Source organism: Aulonocara stuartgranti (assembly GCF_965226115.1).
Source record: "Aulonocara stuartgranti genome assembly, chromosome: 7".
NCBI classification, from domain to species: Eukaryota; Metazoa; Chordata; class Actinopteri; order Cichliformes; family Cichlidae; genus Aulonocara; species Aulonocara stuartgranti.
In genome coordinates, this window is record NC_138945.1 from 64,303,125 (window position 1) to 64,321,370 (window position 18,246).

The following is an 18,246-nucleotide window of genomic DNA, read 5'->3' on the forward strand; positions in this document are numbered from 1 at the left end:
GAGACCAAACTGGCAGGATCCCACAGAGCGTGGAGCATTGTGTGGATTAAGAACATCATAAGAGGAGACATTTGGGCTGGAAGCAGTATAACCAGAAACCTTGGGCACAGACTAAATCTATGAAAAACTAAAAGCTTTTTAACAAGTAAGTTTGGTTGGCTGTGTGTCTTGTTTTTTTCTGAAATAATCGAGCCAAGGGGGGAATAAAAATCCTTTTGCAATTTGCTATGCTGGCTGCTGAGAGAGCGAGAGAGAGATCAAGGACACTGAACAAAGAGGCAGAGAAGTAAGCAGGGAGAAAAGACGTTCTTGTGTTCCACTTGCAGTGAGACAGCAACCTGTTCAGCACTTTGTAGCTTGCAGTCACTTGCTACTCGGTTAGACTGTAGAGTTATACCATCAAAGAGTTTGCTGGGGCTGCTTAAAAACGACTCTCTATGGCAGGTATCAAAGCTTACAGCGCTAATTAGCTCTCAATGTGTAGTTATTTGCTGCAGGAGGCAAAACTTACATAAACTTCTTGGATTTACATTTTTTATCACTCATGTTGAGGTTAATTGCTCATTTCATTGGCTTTTAAAGTCAAATTTACATGCAAAACCCCAGGGTGAGGAAAAAAGGTTGGATTTGTACACTAGCTCACATGTAAACATGCTCACGTGTAGTGAAATGCATGTTCGGTTCTTTTCTTTTGTTAAAAAAAAAATCCTATCTAGTAGGTAACAGTATACGGAGCTTGACATTTGCTCATACTTTCACGGAGGTTTTATATATCCAGTATTGTTCCTTCAGCTTCTCATAGTGTGTATTCATTATGTCCACACAAAGAAGTAGATACACAGCTACACATGTGAAAAGAAATTAGGGCTGGGCATGAGGGAGAAATCCAAATTCAAAGTAAGAAAGAAGGAGCACAGTTCATCAGTGATACAAACACAATGCTTTATCTCACACAGCAGGTGTGTGGATTACCTTTTAATTGGATCTTGGTGTGAGACTGGAAAAGGCAAAGGCCTATTGTAGTCGCTGCTGAAAGGGGGATGACAAAGCAAGAAAAGGACAGGGAATGAGCAGAGGAAGGGAAGTGAGTTACAATCTTGCATGCTTTTGGGAACACACACCCAATCACCACAGGAAGAGTGTGTTAAATGCAACCGGCACACTTTTATATAGACCTAAACACATTCAGGTATATAAGCATGAGCACAGGGCTAGCGGTTCTTCCGCTTGTCCTATTAAGTCACAATATAGGATATTAGCTGTATCACTGTATCAGTTGGAAAGGATGTGCCTTTGTCCCCTCTTATCCACTAGAGTTAAATGATGTTGCACCTAACCCCACGGAAGTGGGAGCCCAATATCTGCCATTTGCAAAACTATACTTTCACATCTCTATTGGTGTCTACTTAAAGCCAGGTGCAGTTCACCTCACCTTTACATCACTATCATCATACTATCAGAGCTCCTCCAGACCTCCGGGGTCAAAGCAGAGCACACAGAACAGCACATGTGAGAGAGGCAGATGACCTCTTCCTGCAGCTCGTCCACCTTCACCTCCTCCATGAGCTCCACCAAGTATCCTAAGGTGGCTCAGGGCTTGGCAAGGAGCGCAGAGGGTAGGGATCTTGCATGCAAGGAGATCCTCCTTCATTCTGGCATTCTTAGCGCTAAATCTTTGGTATTATGAGACAGGCAAGGAAGGACTATCTAAAAGAGCTGTCTTTGCTATAAGCAAAAGCAGCATAATTAACTAACATCAATGATTAGCTTCAACAACCATGTCAAATCCCCTAATGTAGAGCGCAAAAATAAAGTTTATTACCTACTGCAGACTTCTCAGCACTTAGTCAGGCCTCCGTTCTTTTTTCTCTTCTCCTTTCAAAAAAAAGGAAAAAGAAACAATTGTGCACTTAGGTTGCCTGTTTGTACAATATTCTGATAGTCTTACTGTGGATGTACTTGACTCACCTTTAGAGCACTCTGGGGTTCAATGTAAGACCTCCGCTGTGGTGGAGTCCTTCAACCAGGTACAAAAATCCCCCCAAATCCCAGAGGGAGAGTCTGTCCCAGATTTTGAAGTGAAGCTACGGCCCATCACTGCCCAAGAGGGTGAGGTGAACCATTCTTTTCATTCCACAGCAGCTTGAAATTTTACAAAATGCCCTTTGCATCTTGCAGAATCTCTCCTCACATTATATTGCAAGCAAGTGCCCTTGAGACTATAAGAAAAGCGTGCACCAGCCAAATTTAGACACTTGCCCATGATTTGCCTGGAAACACTGGATGACACAAACAAAACTCTACTGGGAAACAAAAGTTTCATGTGATGTGAAAACTTTAGGTAAACATTTTTTCTTACTGAGCGAAGGTACTGTGGGCTGCATCTGATAAAAGTCCTAACAAAGACCTCACCAAGGACAGAAATACTGTGATAAAGACTTTATAGTTCTCATCACCTCTATTGAAAAAGCATTTGCTGCTTATGCTGAATACCAGTGCCTTTTTAGCATAAAATCTACGCGTTTTAATCTGATTCACTCTACCTCTACCTGTAAATTATAGATTAAGAGAGCTGCAGAAGCTCGCCCATCACAATATGCAGAATACTGCAGAGTAGCCAGGCTATTATCATTCATGGAATGACCCTACAGCTACTTGTCTCAAAAGGAAAGCAGAAAATGATGATCCTAAATCATTTAATGTTATGGCAACTGTTATAGCAAAATATAAATCTTAACCTGATCTGTCTTTTTGTCATTCATAGGTGACAATGCTGCATTCAAGGCAAATGTGACTGGGAATCCACAGCCCAGTGTGAGCTGGGAGCGAGCTAGTGGGTTCCCACTGTCTGTGGCAACAAAATCTTCCCATGACAACATCGACAAACAGCATATACTGAAGGTTTGACACTGTAAAACTACATGACTTATCCTTGGCCTAATTGAAATTTGATCTACAAAATACTAGTTAGACCTGCCATGATGTATGAAAAAAGGACCGGAGGCAGATCTGGAGGTCGCAGAGGTAAAGATGTTAAGATTTTCATTAAGAGTGACTAGGATGGACAAGATAAGAAATGAATACATCAGAGGTTCAGCTCAGGCTGAATGGTTTGGAGACAAAGTTAGAGAAGTGTGTCTGAGATGGTTTGGACATGAGCGGAGGAGGGATTGTGATATATTTGACCAGGATGTTACCAGGCAGGAGGAAAAGAGGAAGATCGCAGAGAAGATTCGTGGATGTAGTGAAGAGGGACATGCAGACTGTTGTTGTGACAGAGGAGAATGCCCTAGAGATAGGATAAGATGGAGGCAGATGATGGGCTGTGACAACTCCTAAAGTGAGCAGCTGAAAGTAGAAGAAGAAGAAGATTAAATTTCCCCCTTTTTATGTGATATTTTAAAACATTAAGGGATTTTGTTCACTGTCATTGTGTTGCTGCTGACTAATGTTAAGCTTGTGTTATATCTGATGAGCATCCCTGTTTAATTTTAGTCATCTAACACTATACATGTAAGTAGTATTTACTATAGCTTTGCATGTACTTGTGTACTCTGTTTTCTCAAGTTTTTCACTGAATGTTACTCTATTGACAAATAAATCATGCCATTATTTTTTTTAAGTTAAGACTGTAATTTCAGCATCATTATCTGGAAGTGTGAATTCAGGGTTTAGGGTATCTAGTAAAAATGTGTTGCTTTAAAAGGTGAAATACTCTTTCTGGGCATGGTATCTCTGTACAGCCTATCATTTAGCTGAACAGCTCCCCGTTTTGGTGCTGTCAAGTGAGATGACACACCATGCATCATGAGGAAAAGTAGATAGGACGGGGAAAAAAACTCTCACTGAACCTTTTATCTATAACCACTCCACAGTGGATTTAGTGCTTTCTCTGTACCAGCCGGGGAGCTTAACTGAAGCTTAAATAGCTATTATAAAGCAATTAACTTGTGGGTGCTGACATATGCATCTCCCCTTGCCATCTGTTTCTCTGGTAAGGGATGACTGTTAAGTTCCAATACTGTGTGTTGAGGAGTTATTCCTATCATGCCACTGCCTTCTACTGCTTAAAATGAGTACTGCAGTGGGATAAAAATGACCTGAATGACAGTGTGACAGTTTGAAACGTCTCACTGTAACTAGACACGTTGCTTTTTCCTTCATTAGTCATTTACCTAATGTCTAATACCTTCTCTCCAAATTAGATCAAAAATCTGACCTTGGAGGATGCCGATGTCTACAAGTGCACTGCCTCCAACAAGCACAGAGATGCTGCCTTCTCCATATCACTCAGTGTTACAGAAAGTAAGCCAGCCATATCGTACAGCATGGGTTGTTTGGAAGCCATCAGCACAGTTTGCCTCCAGTTTTCTCCTAGTGCCACAGGTGAAAGTTGCTTTCTCTTTGTTTCCAGAACCACCAATGGACTTCAAAAAGATGCTGGAGAAGCAGCAGGAGCACACGCATGTTGTCTAATACTAGCTGTGACACTCCTAGAACCTGTCAAGGTGTGATGGAGCACTCTCTGATCAATTGCCAGATATATGTTTTTGCATGTATCCAGAAATACCCACAGGACAAGATCTAAAGAGTTTCTGGTGGGACTGAGGAAGATTCTTTTCAGCTACTATCGCACATATTCCTATTCTATGTCATGCATGCAAACAAGCATAGTATATACCTGTATAACTGCTTCCTGTGTAACATATTTCTTCTTTTGCAGAGGTATGGAGAAGAGAAGAAGAAGCCACCTACAGAGGAGGAGATGTTAAAGATCCTGGCTGGAGCTGACAAGAAGGACTGGGGGGGATCTGTGCCAAGTATGGCTTCAGCAACATCAGAGGCATTCTCAAGAAGTTCAAGGAGATGAAGGAGAAAGTGGAGGTGGAGGTAGACCTGTGATGCAGAGAGCTTGCACACATGACACAGGATCAAATAAAGATGAACAGGTTTGGGATATGATATTTAAAAAAAAAAACAGCTTAAAATAGAGCAAGGGAGAACTGAGAAAAGTTTACACAACTTGGCGACAAAGTTAAGTTAGTAAAGCAAAAGTCAGCTGATGTGAAGATGGGAAATAATTCAAAATGTCATTATTTAAGTATTTCTACATTTGATATGTTTTACAAGATGGTGCGTGTCTTGAAGCCCATCACTGCCAAAGTTGACATCGTGTTCAACACTGTCTTGGAACTGAAGGATCCAAACATCAGGATCAGTGGTTTTTGGTAAAGCACATCAGTTTTCTGGTTCAGTGTCAAAGTCTTCTTATTTATGAATGTTACCATGACATAAACCACTTGCGATTTCTCCCCTCATCTCAGCGTTGTGCTTGCAATTCAGGGCGCAGAGCTGCAGTGGGTCCAGTACTCTCATGGGAAATATGAAGTGAAACTGATGGGAACTAAGCACATGCTATGCATTTCTATTGCGTGCACCTGAGTGACATGGGCACCTACACTCTGCAGGTTGGAGACAAGAGACTTTCGGCATGTGCAGAGTGGAACTCGGGACTCCTTCTCACTGCTCATAATACAGATTTTATTGTATTTACTGTCCCCATTTACATACTCCTTTTTACATGCTTTCTTTACATTTGTCATTACTTAACACCATGTCATATTTTATCCCCTCCATTCAGTGTCAGTATTTATTTGACCCAGAGATCAGACTTTCTCACTTAGTTCATATTACTCAAAAACCCTCATGTCAACCCCCTCCCCCCCAGATCCATAGCTAGTTGGCTTGGAATCCTTGGATATGTTTACTTGACTGATCAATAAAAACCCTTCTTGTCTTCTGCTTTATCTCATTCAAATGAACTGCTTAAAGTCGTGTCTGACTTAAAGCCAAAAAAGAGTAAATGAGCGACAGACTGCTGTGTTTGAGGTCCATCTTTCCAAGAAAACAGATCGACCCCTAATCTGGAAGGTTAGTGTAGTTAGTGTGTAGTTCAGGAAGAGAATCATAGAATTTAATTACACTTTTACACTATCATATGATATCGCATATAGGATGAGACTGAAAATGCTTTTTAAAGATAGTTTCCTGAATTTCTTAACATCTCAGTTACTCTGTCTGTGAAGGTTCTCAGTCATCCAGGTCATCGTAGTCAAAGGAGCTTGCAAAGAAAAGCGTCTGGACTTCTTTAAGTTGCTTGAAGACGTTTCACCTCTCATCCGAGAAGCTTCTTCAGTTCTAAGGTCAAATGGTGGAGAGTCCCAGATATAAACCTAGTGGGAGTATCCCCCCACAGAGGGACAAAAGGACCCCTGATGATCCTCTAATTCCCTGAGCCAAGGTGTGAAACTGGGCGTGGGTCCCAATCAGCCAGAGTTTCGGGTGAGTTCATTGTGAAACCTGGCCCCACCTTATCATGCGAATTCCTGAGGTCAGATGGCCCAGGATGTGAGTGGGAAGGGATCTCAAAACTGGATTATAGATGGCAGAGAGTTGGTGTCGTAAACCCCCGCCTCTGTTCAAAGATGGTCGCTCACAGTGGACATAGATGGCTTCTTTCACTCCTCTTTCAAACCATCTGTCCTCTCTGTCCAAAATGTGAACATTGGCATCCTCGAAAGAGTGTCCTTTATCCTTAAGATGCAGATGGACTGCTGAGTCTTGTCCTGTGGAGGTGGCTCTTCTGTGTTGTGCCATGCGCTTGTGAAGTGGCTGTTTGGTCTCTCCAATGTAGAGGTCTGAGCATTCCTCGCTGCACTGTACAGCATACACCACATTGTTAAGTTTGTGTTTTGGCGTTTTGTCTTTCGGGTGAACCAGTTTCTGTCTGAGCGTGTTGCTGGGTCTGAAATACACTGGGATGCCATGCTTGGAGAAAACTCTCCTGAGTGTCTCTGATACACCGGCTACATAGGGGATGACAATGTTGTTGCGTCTGTCCTTCTTATCCTCCCTCGCTGGTGTCTGGTCTTCTTTTCTGTGCCTCTTTGCTGACTTTAAGAACGCCCATTTAGGATAGCCGCACGTTTTGAGTGCTTCCTTTACATGTGTGTGTTCCTTCTTTTTCCCTTCAGGCTTAGAGGGAACATGTTCTGCCTGGTGGTGTAGGGTCCTGATTACTCCAAGTTTGTGTTCCAGAGGGTGATGGGAGTCAAAGAGGAGGTACTGGTCCGTGTGTGTGTGGGCTTCCGGTAAACTTCGATGTTGAGTTTGCCGTTCTCTTCAATGTGCACAGCGCAGTCCAGGAAAGGCAGACAGTTGTCCTTTGTGTCTTCCCTGGTGAACTTTTTTTTTTTTTTTTTTTTTTTTTTCCTAAATGACATCAGAAACAGCAGTATGTGACATTACGTGATGGCAGAGCTTCAGTTCATCCTTTGTCATTTTTTTTTTTTTAATAAATAGGACAGGGGGAATGAATGAGAGAAAGAGGGGGAGAGAAAGAAAGAAAACCAAAGGGGAGAAGAGACGGTGAGAAGGGGGGGAAGAGAGAGAAAAAAAAAAAAAGAACTCCTGGGTCACCTGTATGGAGAAAAAAAAAACAAACAAACAAAAAAAACAAACAGAGGAGACAGCAAACAACAAAGAGCAACATAATAATAGAGAAAACAAAGCACCATCACAATAAACTAGCTAGTCATAGATATCAATATTTACTAAATAATAAACGATATTGTGCAGCACGCAAGATAGACAGCGCACAGTGTGCTTTGAGGCAGCAGCCAAGAAAGCTTTAGTCCGCGTCTGTGAATACCCATGTGTGCATACCTGTGTGGATCAGCATGCTTGCATTCCAAAGGTTTCTCCATGTAATGATCTGCTAGGGAGTGTGGGGGGGCCACAGCCCCGTCCTCTTCCCTGGTGAACTTGATGTTCTTATCCACAGCGTTGATGTGCGCAGTGAAGGATTCCACTTCTTGTGTCTTGATTTTGACCCAGGTGTCGTCCACATATCTGTACCAGTGGCTGGGTACTCTTCCTTTGAAAGAGCCAAGAGCCTTCCTTTCCACTTCCTCCATGTAAAGGTTGGCTACAATAGGTGACACGGGGGAGCCCATGGCACAGCCATGTTTTTGTCTGTAAAAGCCTTCGTTGTACTTGAAATATGTAGCGGTGAGGCAGAGGTCTAACAGTGTGCAGATCTGATCGGGTGTGAAGTTGGTCCTGTCCTCCAAGGAGCTGTCTTCTTGTAGTCGTTTTCTTCTCGGATGAGAGGTGAAACGTCTTCAAGCAACTTAAAGAAGTCCAGACGCTTTTCTTTGCAAGCTCCTTTGACTACGATGACCTGGATGACTGAGAACCTTCACAGACATATTGCCGTACATTTTGGGAGGAACACCCTTCAACTGGTGCGGGAGTATGAAAGGGAATCAAGGAAACTAGCGGATTATAGGAACCATCTCCGTTTCAACCTAAGATGTAGACAAAGCAGAGTTGTTCCTAAGAGCCTGCGCCTTGGATCCACTGTCAGGGGATACAGAGCAGACTTGATTCTACAGAGAGCACAAAATCACCTTTTAAGTGAAAGGATAAGACAGGTCCATTTCACCATAGATGCCCTCCAGATCAAGATCAGCCAGACCCTGCAGGAACTGGAAATCCTTCTACCCTGTCCAATCTTAGAAGAGGTTTACAAGTTTGTGGACAAGGCTCAGCGGGCCCAACACTCTAAAGGAAAAGAAAGACAACGCAGGAAATTTCCCACCTTGCTTTCAAAACACACACTCCTCATCCTGAACCTACACAACCCAGAGAAGAAAACACACCTGATGCCAGTCAGGAGAAATGGGTTAAGAACTTTTCAGACAGGATCCTCACTGAACCTGAAAAGAGAGTATTAGCCAAAGGACTCAATTTTGCCATTTCTCCACAACAGTTGCCCATAGTGGACCTCATCACAGCCACAGAATCTGCCATACGGATTAATAAATTATCACAGACAGAAGCAGAGCAAATCAGGATGAAAGTCTCAGCCATGCTCTCCAGTGCCAAAGTCCCTCCATCCAACCTCACAATACAGGAAAAGAAGGCCGTCGCTTCCCTGAGCAAAGACCACAACATCACTGTTTTACCAGCTGATAAGGGAAGATGCACCGTGGTCCTAAACACTACAGATTACCATACAAAGATCACTACTCTCCTCAGTGACAACAATACCTACGAAGCCCTAAAGCGAGACCCCACAAGCAGCTACAAAAAGAAAGTTATAGCTTGCCTTCAAGACTTTGAAAAGGACAAAATTATTGACCGCCTTACATATCACCGCCTTTACCCAGGGGATGCCGTACCCTGCATCTATGGACTTCCTAAGATCCACAAGGAAGCTGTCCCACTCAGACCCATAGTCAGTAGCATAAACTCAGCCACTTATAACATTGCAAAACACCTTGCTACCATCCTTGCTCCTCTCGTGGGGAACAACCCACACCACATCAAGAACTCCACCGACTTCACCAACAAGGTCCAGAAACTTACCCTGGATCCAGATGAAACCATGGTGTCCTTTGATGTAGTCTCTCTCTTCACTTGCATACCCACCACGGAGGCCGTGGAGACTGTCAGAAAACGACTACAAGAAGACAGCTCCTTGGAGGACAGGACCAACTTCACACCCGATCAGATCTGCACACTGTTAGACCTCTGCCTCACCACTACATATTTCAAGTACAACGAAGGCTTTTACAGACAAAAACATGGCTGTGCCATGGGCTCCCCCGTGTCACCTATTGTAGCCAACCTTTACATGGAGGAAGTGGAAAGGAAGGCTCTTGGCTCTTTCAAAGGAAGAGTACCCAGCCACTGGTACAGATATGTGGACGACACCTGGGTCAAAATCAAGACACAAGAAGTGGAATCCTTCACTGCGCACATCAACGCTGTGGATAAGAACATCAAGTTCACCAGGGAAGACACAAAGGACAACTGTCTGCCTTTCCTGGACTGCGCTGTGCACATTGAAGAGAACGGCAAACTCAACATCGAAGTTTACCGGAAGCCCACACACACGGACCAGTACCTCCTCTTTGACTCCCATCACCCTCTGGAACACAAACTTGGAGTAATCAGGACCCTACACCACCGGGCAGAACATGTTCCCTCTAAGCCTGAAGGGAAAAAGAAGGAACACACACATGTAAAGGAAGCACTCAAAACGTGCGGCTATCCTAAATGGGCGTTCTTAAAGTCAGCAAAGAGGCACAGAAAAGAAGACCAGACACCAGCGAGAGAGGATAAGAAGGACAGACGCAACAACATTGTCATCCCCTATGTAGCCGGTGTATCAGAGACACTCAGGAGAGTTTTCTCCAAGCATGACATCCCAGTGTATTTCAGACCCAGCAACACGCTCAGACAGAAACTGGTTCACCCGAAAGACAAAACGCCAAAACACAAACTTAACAATGTGGTGTATGCTGTACAGTGCAGCGAGGAATGCTCAGACCTCTACATTGGAGAGACCAAACAGCCACTTCACAAGCGCATGGCACAGCACAGAAGAGCCACCTCCACAGGACAAGACTCAGCAGTCCATCTGCATCTTAAGGATAAAGGACACTCTTTCGAGGATGCCAATGTTCACATTTTGGACAGAGAGGACAGATGGTTTGAAAGAGGAGTCAAAGAAGCCATCTATGTCCACTGTGTTGTTTTGTTTTTCCCAACAGAGCTGTCTTGTTGGAGCTAATATTTCTAGGGAAACAAACCTTCACAGTTGAGATATGAGCTGCCACTGCCTTGTTTTCCTCCCCTGAGATTAGAAGCTTCGCTCCTTCGTAGCTATGCAAAACAACATCATCTTCCCTGTTTTTCAAATGAAGATGTATGGGGAGTGCAATAAATCCTCCCTCCTAGTGCTCAGTTGAAAGTAATCCAACCAAATCCCTGCTCACAACAAGCTCATTTATTACAGCTCTGCCTAACAAGACATTTACTTGCCCAAGGTGCAAGTTGGGGCATGTAAATATCTTTACAAGGACACGTGGCTGTCCTCTGGGTTTGGACCAAGAGAAGCATAGCAATTGAGGTTGTGTTAATTATAGTTATTCATGAATATGAGTACGCTCTATCTTTTTTTTTCTGGGACTGAATATAAAGAACAAGCCTAATAAGTGCAAGAGCATTTAAATTCTGTTCATACTTTCACCTTGTAATCATCAGTGTCTGTGCTTCTACTTCTAAAATTACTAAAACTTTGTAAGTGTAGTATGCTAATAAAGTCCACATTAGCGCTAAAGTGCCTCTCTTATTTTCATTCTTCCTCTGTTTTAATTCTATATAGGCATTCCCATCAAGTTTACCAGAATGTCTGTGTGCATGAGAGAAGCACAGCCCGCCTGGAGTGTGAGATGAGCTCCAAGGACGTGCACATTCACTGGCTGAAGGATGGGTGTGATATCACAGCAAGCGGGCGCTACATCTTCATGCGTGAGGGGAAAAGGGCTGAGGTTACTATAGAAGAGTGTCAGCTGGCTGATGAGGGAGAGTACTCTGTTGTCTGCACTCAGGACAACGATGCACACGAATATGTCAAGTCTGCTAAAGTCACTGTGGCTGGTAAGAATTCTGCTCTATAGAGAAAAAGAACCCTTAAATTTTCTTGGACTATAAGGTGAAAGTGCATGTGTTCCTCCACTGATCAAACAATGCAGTAAACTGCAGTTACAGCAACAGAGAAATAGAAAAATAGCACAGTGCTGTTCAGAACAAAACAGAGTGTCAGTGCCAAAAAAGATGCTTTGTGGAAACAAAACACAGGCCTATTGTGTGTATTATTATAGTACTGCACAGCCACAGAGTAGTGGTGAGAGTAAGTGCTCCAACTGTTGAACTGTTAGCCACAGATTCCTATCAGGCAAGCACCCGGTGCTCTCCCTTGCAACACTGCAGTAGAAAGACTTGCGAGTATGGCGATCTATCTTCTTCACTCTTGTGTAACTTCCCATATTCTTTTGTCTCTCCCTTGTTGCACTCCCACACATCCTTCCTCCTCTTTCAGGCTGTTACCCCTGCAGAATTTTTATCTGAGCAGACTCCACCATGTTCACAAATTGCTTACTGCTCTCAAGTTCTGTAAGTATGTTTTACAATAGTCATGCTCGTGACTTCCACCTTTCAGCTTCTGACAATAAGATGGATCATTTTGGATGTAAAATACTACTAGCATATTTTAGAGAGTAAAATGGATGTTTCTTTTGCAGATTTCAGCTAACGTTTTTGAATCAGCCAAAGCCAAGGCAATGGAAAAAACTGTAAAAATCTAACAACACAGCATAACTGATTAATAATTAATTCTATGAATGTTAATTCTCTCTAAGTTCTTTTTCTCTGTGTGTTGCCAGAGTGTTTTGCCTCACTGAAGAGTGGTATGTCAGATGTTCAGTGTTCGACAGGGTCCCCTGCAGAGCCGAGTGTTGTTCTTGCTGATGAGAAGGTGGATGGAGTATGGCTGAAGGATGGGGTGGAGGTAAGAGATAACGCAGAACTGGATAAAAGACTTGTTAGCTGTTAATCCTGAAATGTAAATTTGGCAATTTTTTTTGCCTTTTTCATCCATCCTTTTGTGTTAAATTCAACAGTTTTCGAAGCTGAATGGAGTTCAGGTGGTAAAACAGGGAGCTGTGCACAAACTAATTTTCTCTGGTGTGAATGAGTCCCATGAGAGCAAGTACACATTCAGAGCTAAAGGGGCTGAAAGTGAGGCTGTGCCCAGTATTGCAGGTTAGTGCAGTGGTTCCCAAACTGTTTTGCTAGGTCCCCCTTTGTTTTACAAGAAAAATCCTCGCTCCCCCCCGAAACCCCCACGCACAAACACATCCTCCAAACACACACGCCCATGTTTTTTTTTCAAACTCCATTGTGGTTTATTTCTATGGGGAACAGCTGGGACAAATCAGACCTAATGAGACAAGGGGAAGCAAAACTAGGCACACTGCACAGGGACTTTCACAATAAAACAGGAAACAAGATTCTTTATTTGTCACATGCATAGTTATACAAGTACAATACTCAGTGAAATGTATCTAAACTTACAGCATCTGGTATTACAAAGGCAAATCAGATCCTAAGCTTACCTGGTATAAGGATGGTGTGAAGGTTATGGAGGATGAGAGGACCAAGGTGGAGCAGACAGATAATAGCACCTCATTGGTGCTTAGCAGGTGGATTAAAATAAAGGGTGTCATGCTGTATCATATGCAGATACAGTTGTTTTTTTATTTACTTTGGATGTTTACTTGATGCGTGAGAGAAGATTAGTGGCGCATTTATGCGTTGTCTCAAGAGCGACTGTGGTGCTGCTGTTACTGACGTGCAACTCATTGTGATTGGTGGATGAAATCACACAATCATATTAATTTAAAGCACTTTTTGAAATGGAGGTTTGTATTTAACTAACACATCGCTTTCTTTAGACCGCCCAAAGCCTCCTCAAGGAAAAGTTGAGTTTCTTGAGCCGTAAGAGAAGTGTATCAAGATGAAATGGAAGGCTCGAAGTGACAACGGGGGTAAGCAGGTCACCAGTTTTGTGATCGATCGCTGTATGGTAGGCAAGAGGTCCTGGAACAGGGTTGGAGAAGTGGATAGTAGCATTAATGCCTTCACTGATGATAAAGTGGAGGAGGGCCATGCATACTAGCATTGCATCAGAGCCATCAATGAAGAGGGAATGAGTGACCCTCTGGAGACAGAGGAGGCCATGGTGGAGAGCCCATAGGTGAGCACTAATCATGATCAAAATCAGCCCAAATAGGTCCAACTAGAGGTGAAAGGTAAAGAGAAATGCTTTATGGTTTACAGTTCACTGCAGTTCCACTTCATTGCCATGCTAAAAGTTTCATATCCTGGATTTGAGATGTCTATTGACATCTGTTTAAAATCCACTTATCCAGAGCAAATTTTTTATTGAAATCAGTGGTACTGTTACAAGCCGAAGTGCCCATTTTAGCATTTTATCTAATAACTCCTGACTCCTAACCTAGCTTCCTTACTGATGCTACATTCACATCTATCACATTCAAGCCTTTATTACTGTTTCTAGAAACCAACTTCATGGTGTGCGGATTGGTGGAAGATATGGGGTATGAGTGACTAGTGTAAACAGGGCTGTTGCAGGCACTCCCAGCAACGTTTCTAATCCCATGCCGGCTAAAAATCCAGCACGTACGTCTTCCCCTCACAGTGTGTTGTTTATTTTCTTTCCTGAATCAGCAGGATGGAGCCCATCGGTATGTAGGCTCCCATATTGAAGCTTTGAGTTTTGAATTTGTGTCTTAACCACTTAGTCATTTGCTTTATCACCTATTTTACTCTAAATGGATAACGTGCTGTATTAAAAAAAACTTGAAATTAGCAACTTATCCAGTAATTTGGAAAATGTTTACTCAGATCAAAAATTAAGTGTAAAGTTTTGCCATTTCTAATGTATGGTTTTGCTTTTTTTATGCCCCTGTTGGCCATTAAAAAAACCTGAGCAATTCACTTTATATATGTGGAGTTTATGTTCCTTTTATTTCTGTACCTAAATATTTGATTTATTCAACAGTATACAATTTTAATTTTCCCCTGAAGCAGCTCCCGGCCTAGTGAGGAACCTGAATGTATCTGATTCCACAAACTCCTCCGTTTCTCTAAAGTGGACTCCTCCATGCCAAGGAGATGAGCCTATCAAGGAGATGCTAAGACGTGGAGGAAAGCCACTAAGATCCCTGTCTCCTGTACTGCCTTCACAGTGGTGGGACTTCAGGAGCAGATGAGGTACCACGTCCGTGTCTGAGCTGTCAATGAAAAAGGGGTGGGGGAGCCCACTGAGCTAGCAAAAGGTGTATTGGCCATAATCGTGTGGTTTTCCAGGCTGGAAAGGCAATTTGCCTTGACTTCAGCTTCACTGTAAGACTTCATCAGTGAAATAAAGTGGCTAATATTTAACAGTTGTCTTTCTCTTCAGGAGGATGTAATAACTGTACCTCGAAACACAAACCACAAACATCCAGTCAGACACATTTATATCCAAGATGGCATTCTCACCACAGGAAGACAGGTCATCACAAACACCAAGAATCACTCCCAGTCATTCACTTCTTCCACTCAGCAACTTGACTCTGGCATCTGTTCTCCTGAAGAATAACTATGGAGAGGCTCACTATAAAGTCCATGTCAAGGTTATAGGTAAGTGACGAATGCTTCATTATTTACTCCCCACTTTGTCCTTCTTTAATGATTGTATTCTGTAACAAGAAGTCACTTCAGATCCATTTTTGCTGTTTTGATAGCTTTATACAAACTTCCAGATCTGTCAAGAGAAATTTACAGTAATTTCTTCCTCTTGTTCTCCTGCTGCTGTACTCAGATGTTCCCCAACCGCCAAACAACCTCCAGTTGGTGGAGGAGATCCTGGACACAGTGGCTCTGCAATGGGATCACACCCGTGACCTGGCTGATGAGGATCAGGCAACACATTATGTACAGCTTCCTGGTTTACTGTGACCGAGTGTGTTTTCATTAGCAAGTACACTGTTACTGGACTGCTTCCAGGAAGGAAGTACTATTTTTAGGGTCACTGCACAGAATTCAGTCGGTGACAGGGATCCCTTAGATTCAAAGCAACCTTTCATCATCGCCAAGGAGAAAGGTAACAGTAGTGTATTTCTCAGTCTCAGTCACGCTCTTTACTCAGATTTATTTATGTCTGCTGTGTGTTTCCAAGAGAGCATCAACAGCCTTCAGGGGAAGGAATATGCATTACCTCAAAGTCATGTTAAACTTTGTACACACAGATGTTTACTTCTGTTGCCCACAAGTAAAAAAATTCTCCCCTTTGTAGGCTTGCTGGTATCAAGGGGAATCCATGATCTCTGATTCCACTCACTTTTGGCACCGCACAGTTAATGGAGTGTGCACTCTAGTCATCCCCACTTGTGGAGCTCAAGACAATGTAGAATACACTCTGGTGCTGGAAAACCCTCTGGGGATGGTCAAGTGTACCTGTAACCTAGTAGTGTATGGTAGGTTCTACAATGAGAGAGGGTGGAGAGTGAAATAATTAATAATTTACAATGATATTACCTTACTAAATATATATCTATATGTTAGAACTTTCAGATAAAGATGACAAGGGTCTGCTGGAGAGCTTCCTGACTAATCAGAAAAACAAAGAGATGCTTATTTTGGAAGGAGTCTTCTATAATTGGCCACTTCACTTGTTCTTACATTGCTGTTGGCATTTTCACTCATTTTGGTTTGACTAAGTTCTGTATATCACTGATTGTAACTGTTAGGCATGTTGTAGTTTTCTGTTTTCATTTTTTTCAATTCTGGTAATACTTTTAGCAAACACTAGAGGTCAGACTCTCACTCTTCCTTCAGGAGTGGCTAAATGTTTGGTATGTTTGGGGGTTGCTCGTCATTAGTCAGCTCATTCAGCCAGAGAGATTGTCTTTTATCTTTAGCTCACAAATGCTTTTCTGTCTTAAAAATAAGAAAGAAAGAAAGAAAAGAATAGAAAAAAAATGTTTTTTTCTTCCTCCTTATAGGTGTCCAGTTCTTCCAGAATAGCTTGTTTCACGGGACTCTGCATCAGGCCACCTATTTAAAAAAAACCCTCCAGTTTGTTGCTCTAGTTTTTGTGTGACCTTAAGATTCAAACGAAACTAAATTAACTCACGGTACATGTTGCACCACATCCACAACAGACAATAGTGTGAGAATAGTTTTCTGCCAATTATGCAAAAGGCCACAATTTAAAGCTCACTTATCCCCATAGCTTACTTTGCGGATCTGTATCATGTAATTACAATGACCTGTGCTTGAAGGCAGGCTGGAGCCGTTGTCAGATATCTTTCTTTTCTTGCACACCCAGCATTGCTTGGCGTATTGGACTGTGCTTTAAAAAAACAAAACAAAAATCAAAGTTGCCTCAAGATGCATTTCAAACAAAAACAAGAACTTGTGTACCTCAAAGTGCTACAGGGCCTCAGGTACAACTACATTTTTAGGACAGTCTGCACGGATCCGTTTTCACTTCTTCGTTTTTGGTTGTCTTTTGTTTTGAGGTTTGTTTGGCTTCGGGTTTTTTTGCTTAGTTTTTTGTGTCTTTTGGCCAGTGACACCAATCTGCAGCCGATTTGAGGTCAGGTGATCAACTTTGCATGCCAGCTGCTTGGCCACTGCTTGCATGCTAACTTACTGTATTGCCTTACAATGCAATGCCTGTATAAAGGATGTGTATGAATCCAACAGATTCTACTTTCAACCATAACGTCCACTTAGCCACAGTGTTATCCATTCCTTTTAAATCCAGTGCTTTAAAAAATACCAGATTACTTTTAATCTGCATATCCGACAGTCTCTTTAAAAGACATTACCTCAGAGCGGACTGCTGCTGCTTGAGACTGAGTGTGGTCTGGTAAGGAGCTGCCAGCCTGACAGAGAGGGGTTACAACCCCTCTCTGTCCTTGCGTCACTATTGCTGGCGCCCACAACTCCATTTGTATAGACCCACCAGAGGACTGGCAGTCAGACTGCCAGGTTCAAATCAATTAAGCACCAAAAGGCACTAAACTGACGTCACAGGTACCTTCCGTTTCTCCCCTATTCAGCTAAGCCACAATAAAGTTGAAATACCGTGGAGTGAAACTTTGAATGGTTAGTCTCGGCATTTCAAAGAAACTAAAGGCTGCTGCGCTCAAACGGAACTTGATTCTTGTGCATTTCTAATAGATTTCTTTGATGTTTTATTGCATCACATTTTCATTAATGTGATTAAGTTTTTTTTTTTTTTTTTTTTTTTTTTTAAAAAGGACTTTCTTCACTCTTCAGGAGTGACATTATTTCATCAGTTTCATGTATATTTCTTGTCTCACGAGGTCTGTTTTTATAAGGGCCATAAAAGAGATACTTTATTTCTTAGAAGACTGGACTTCTTTGATGGCAAGACTTTGGCTGCAAATGAATGGGACACATTTGAAAAGAACTGGCACGGATTCAGCAAGACAAAATTCTTAAGATGTCTGTGTGCACGTTGAGGAAGAAAATACAGACAAGGTAAGGTAACAGGAAGCTGAAATGGAAGAGAAACAGAGCCTTGTCGGTAGAACTCTGAGTTTTCACAGGGTTAACTGCTGTTGAAAGCACATATCCCTCGGCCAGACAATACTGCACAGCAGCTACTAGAACAGAGCTCTCTGTTGTCCTCCAGTTCATTCTGTCTGTAATGGCACTTTACTGCTGAGGACCATCAGCTTCAGTAGAAACACAAAAAAACCAAAGAGTTATAAACATCTGCTGACATTTTCA

The 18,246-nt window shown here is 42.5% G+C and overlaps 1 pseudogene across 1 annotated transcript; it reads left to right on the plus strand.

Annotated features, from left to right (window-relative positions):
• The first annotated feature begins 1,522 nt into the window (after positions 1–1,522).
• Positions 1,523–17,742, plus strand: LOC309709494 (immunoglobulin superfamily member 22-like; annotated as a pseudogene). Its single transcript, XR_014280669.1, has 15 exons — positions 1,523–1,616; positions 1,975–2,109; positions 2,765–2,901; positions 4,206–4,305; positions 4,415–4,467; positions 4,724–4,890; positions 5,131–5,228; positions 5,344–5,546; positions 11,259–11,511; positions 12,297–12,421; positions 12,534–12,675; positions 13,368–13,669; positions 15,302–15,379; positions 15,421–15,956; positions 16,045–17,742. The product of XR_014280669.1 is annotated as an immunoglobulin superfamily member 22-like (transcript).
• Positions 17,743–18,246: the final 504 nt, after the last annotated feature.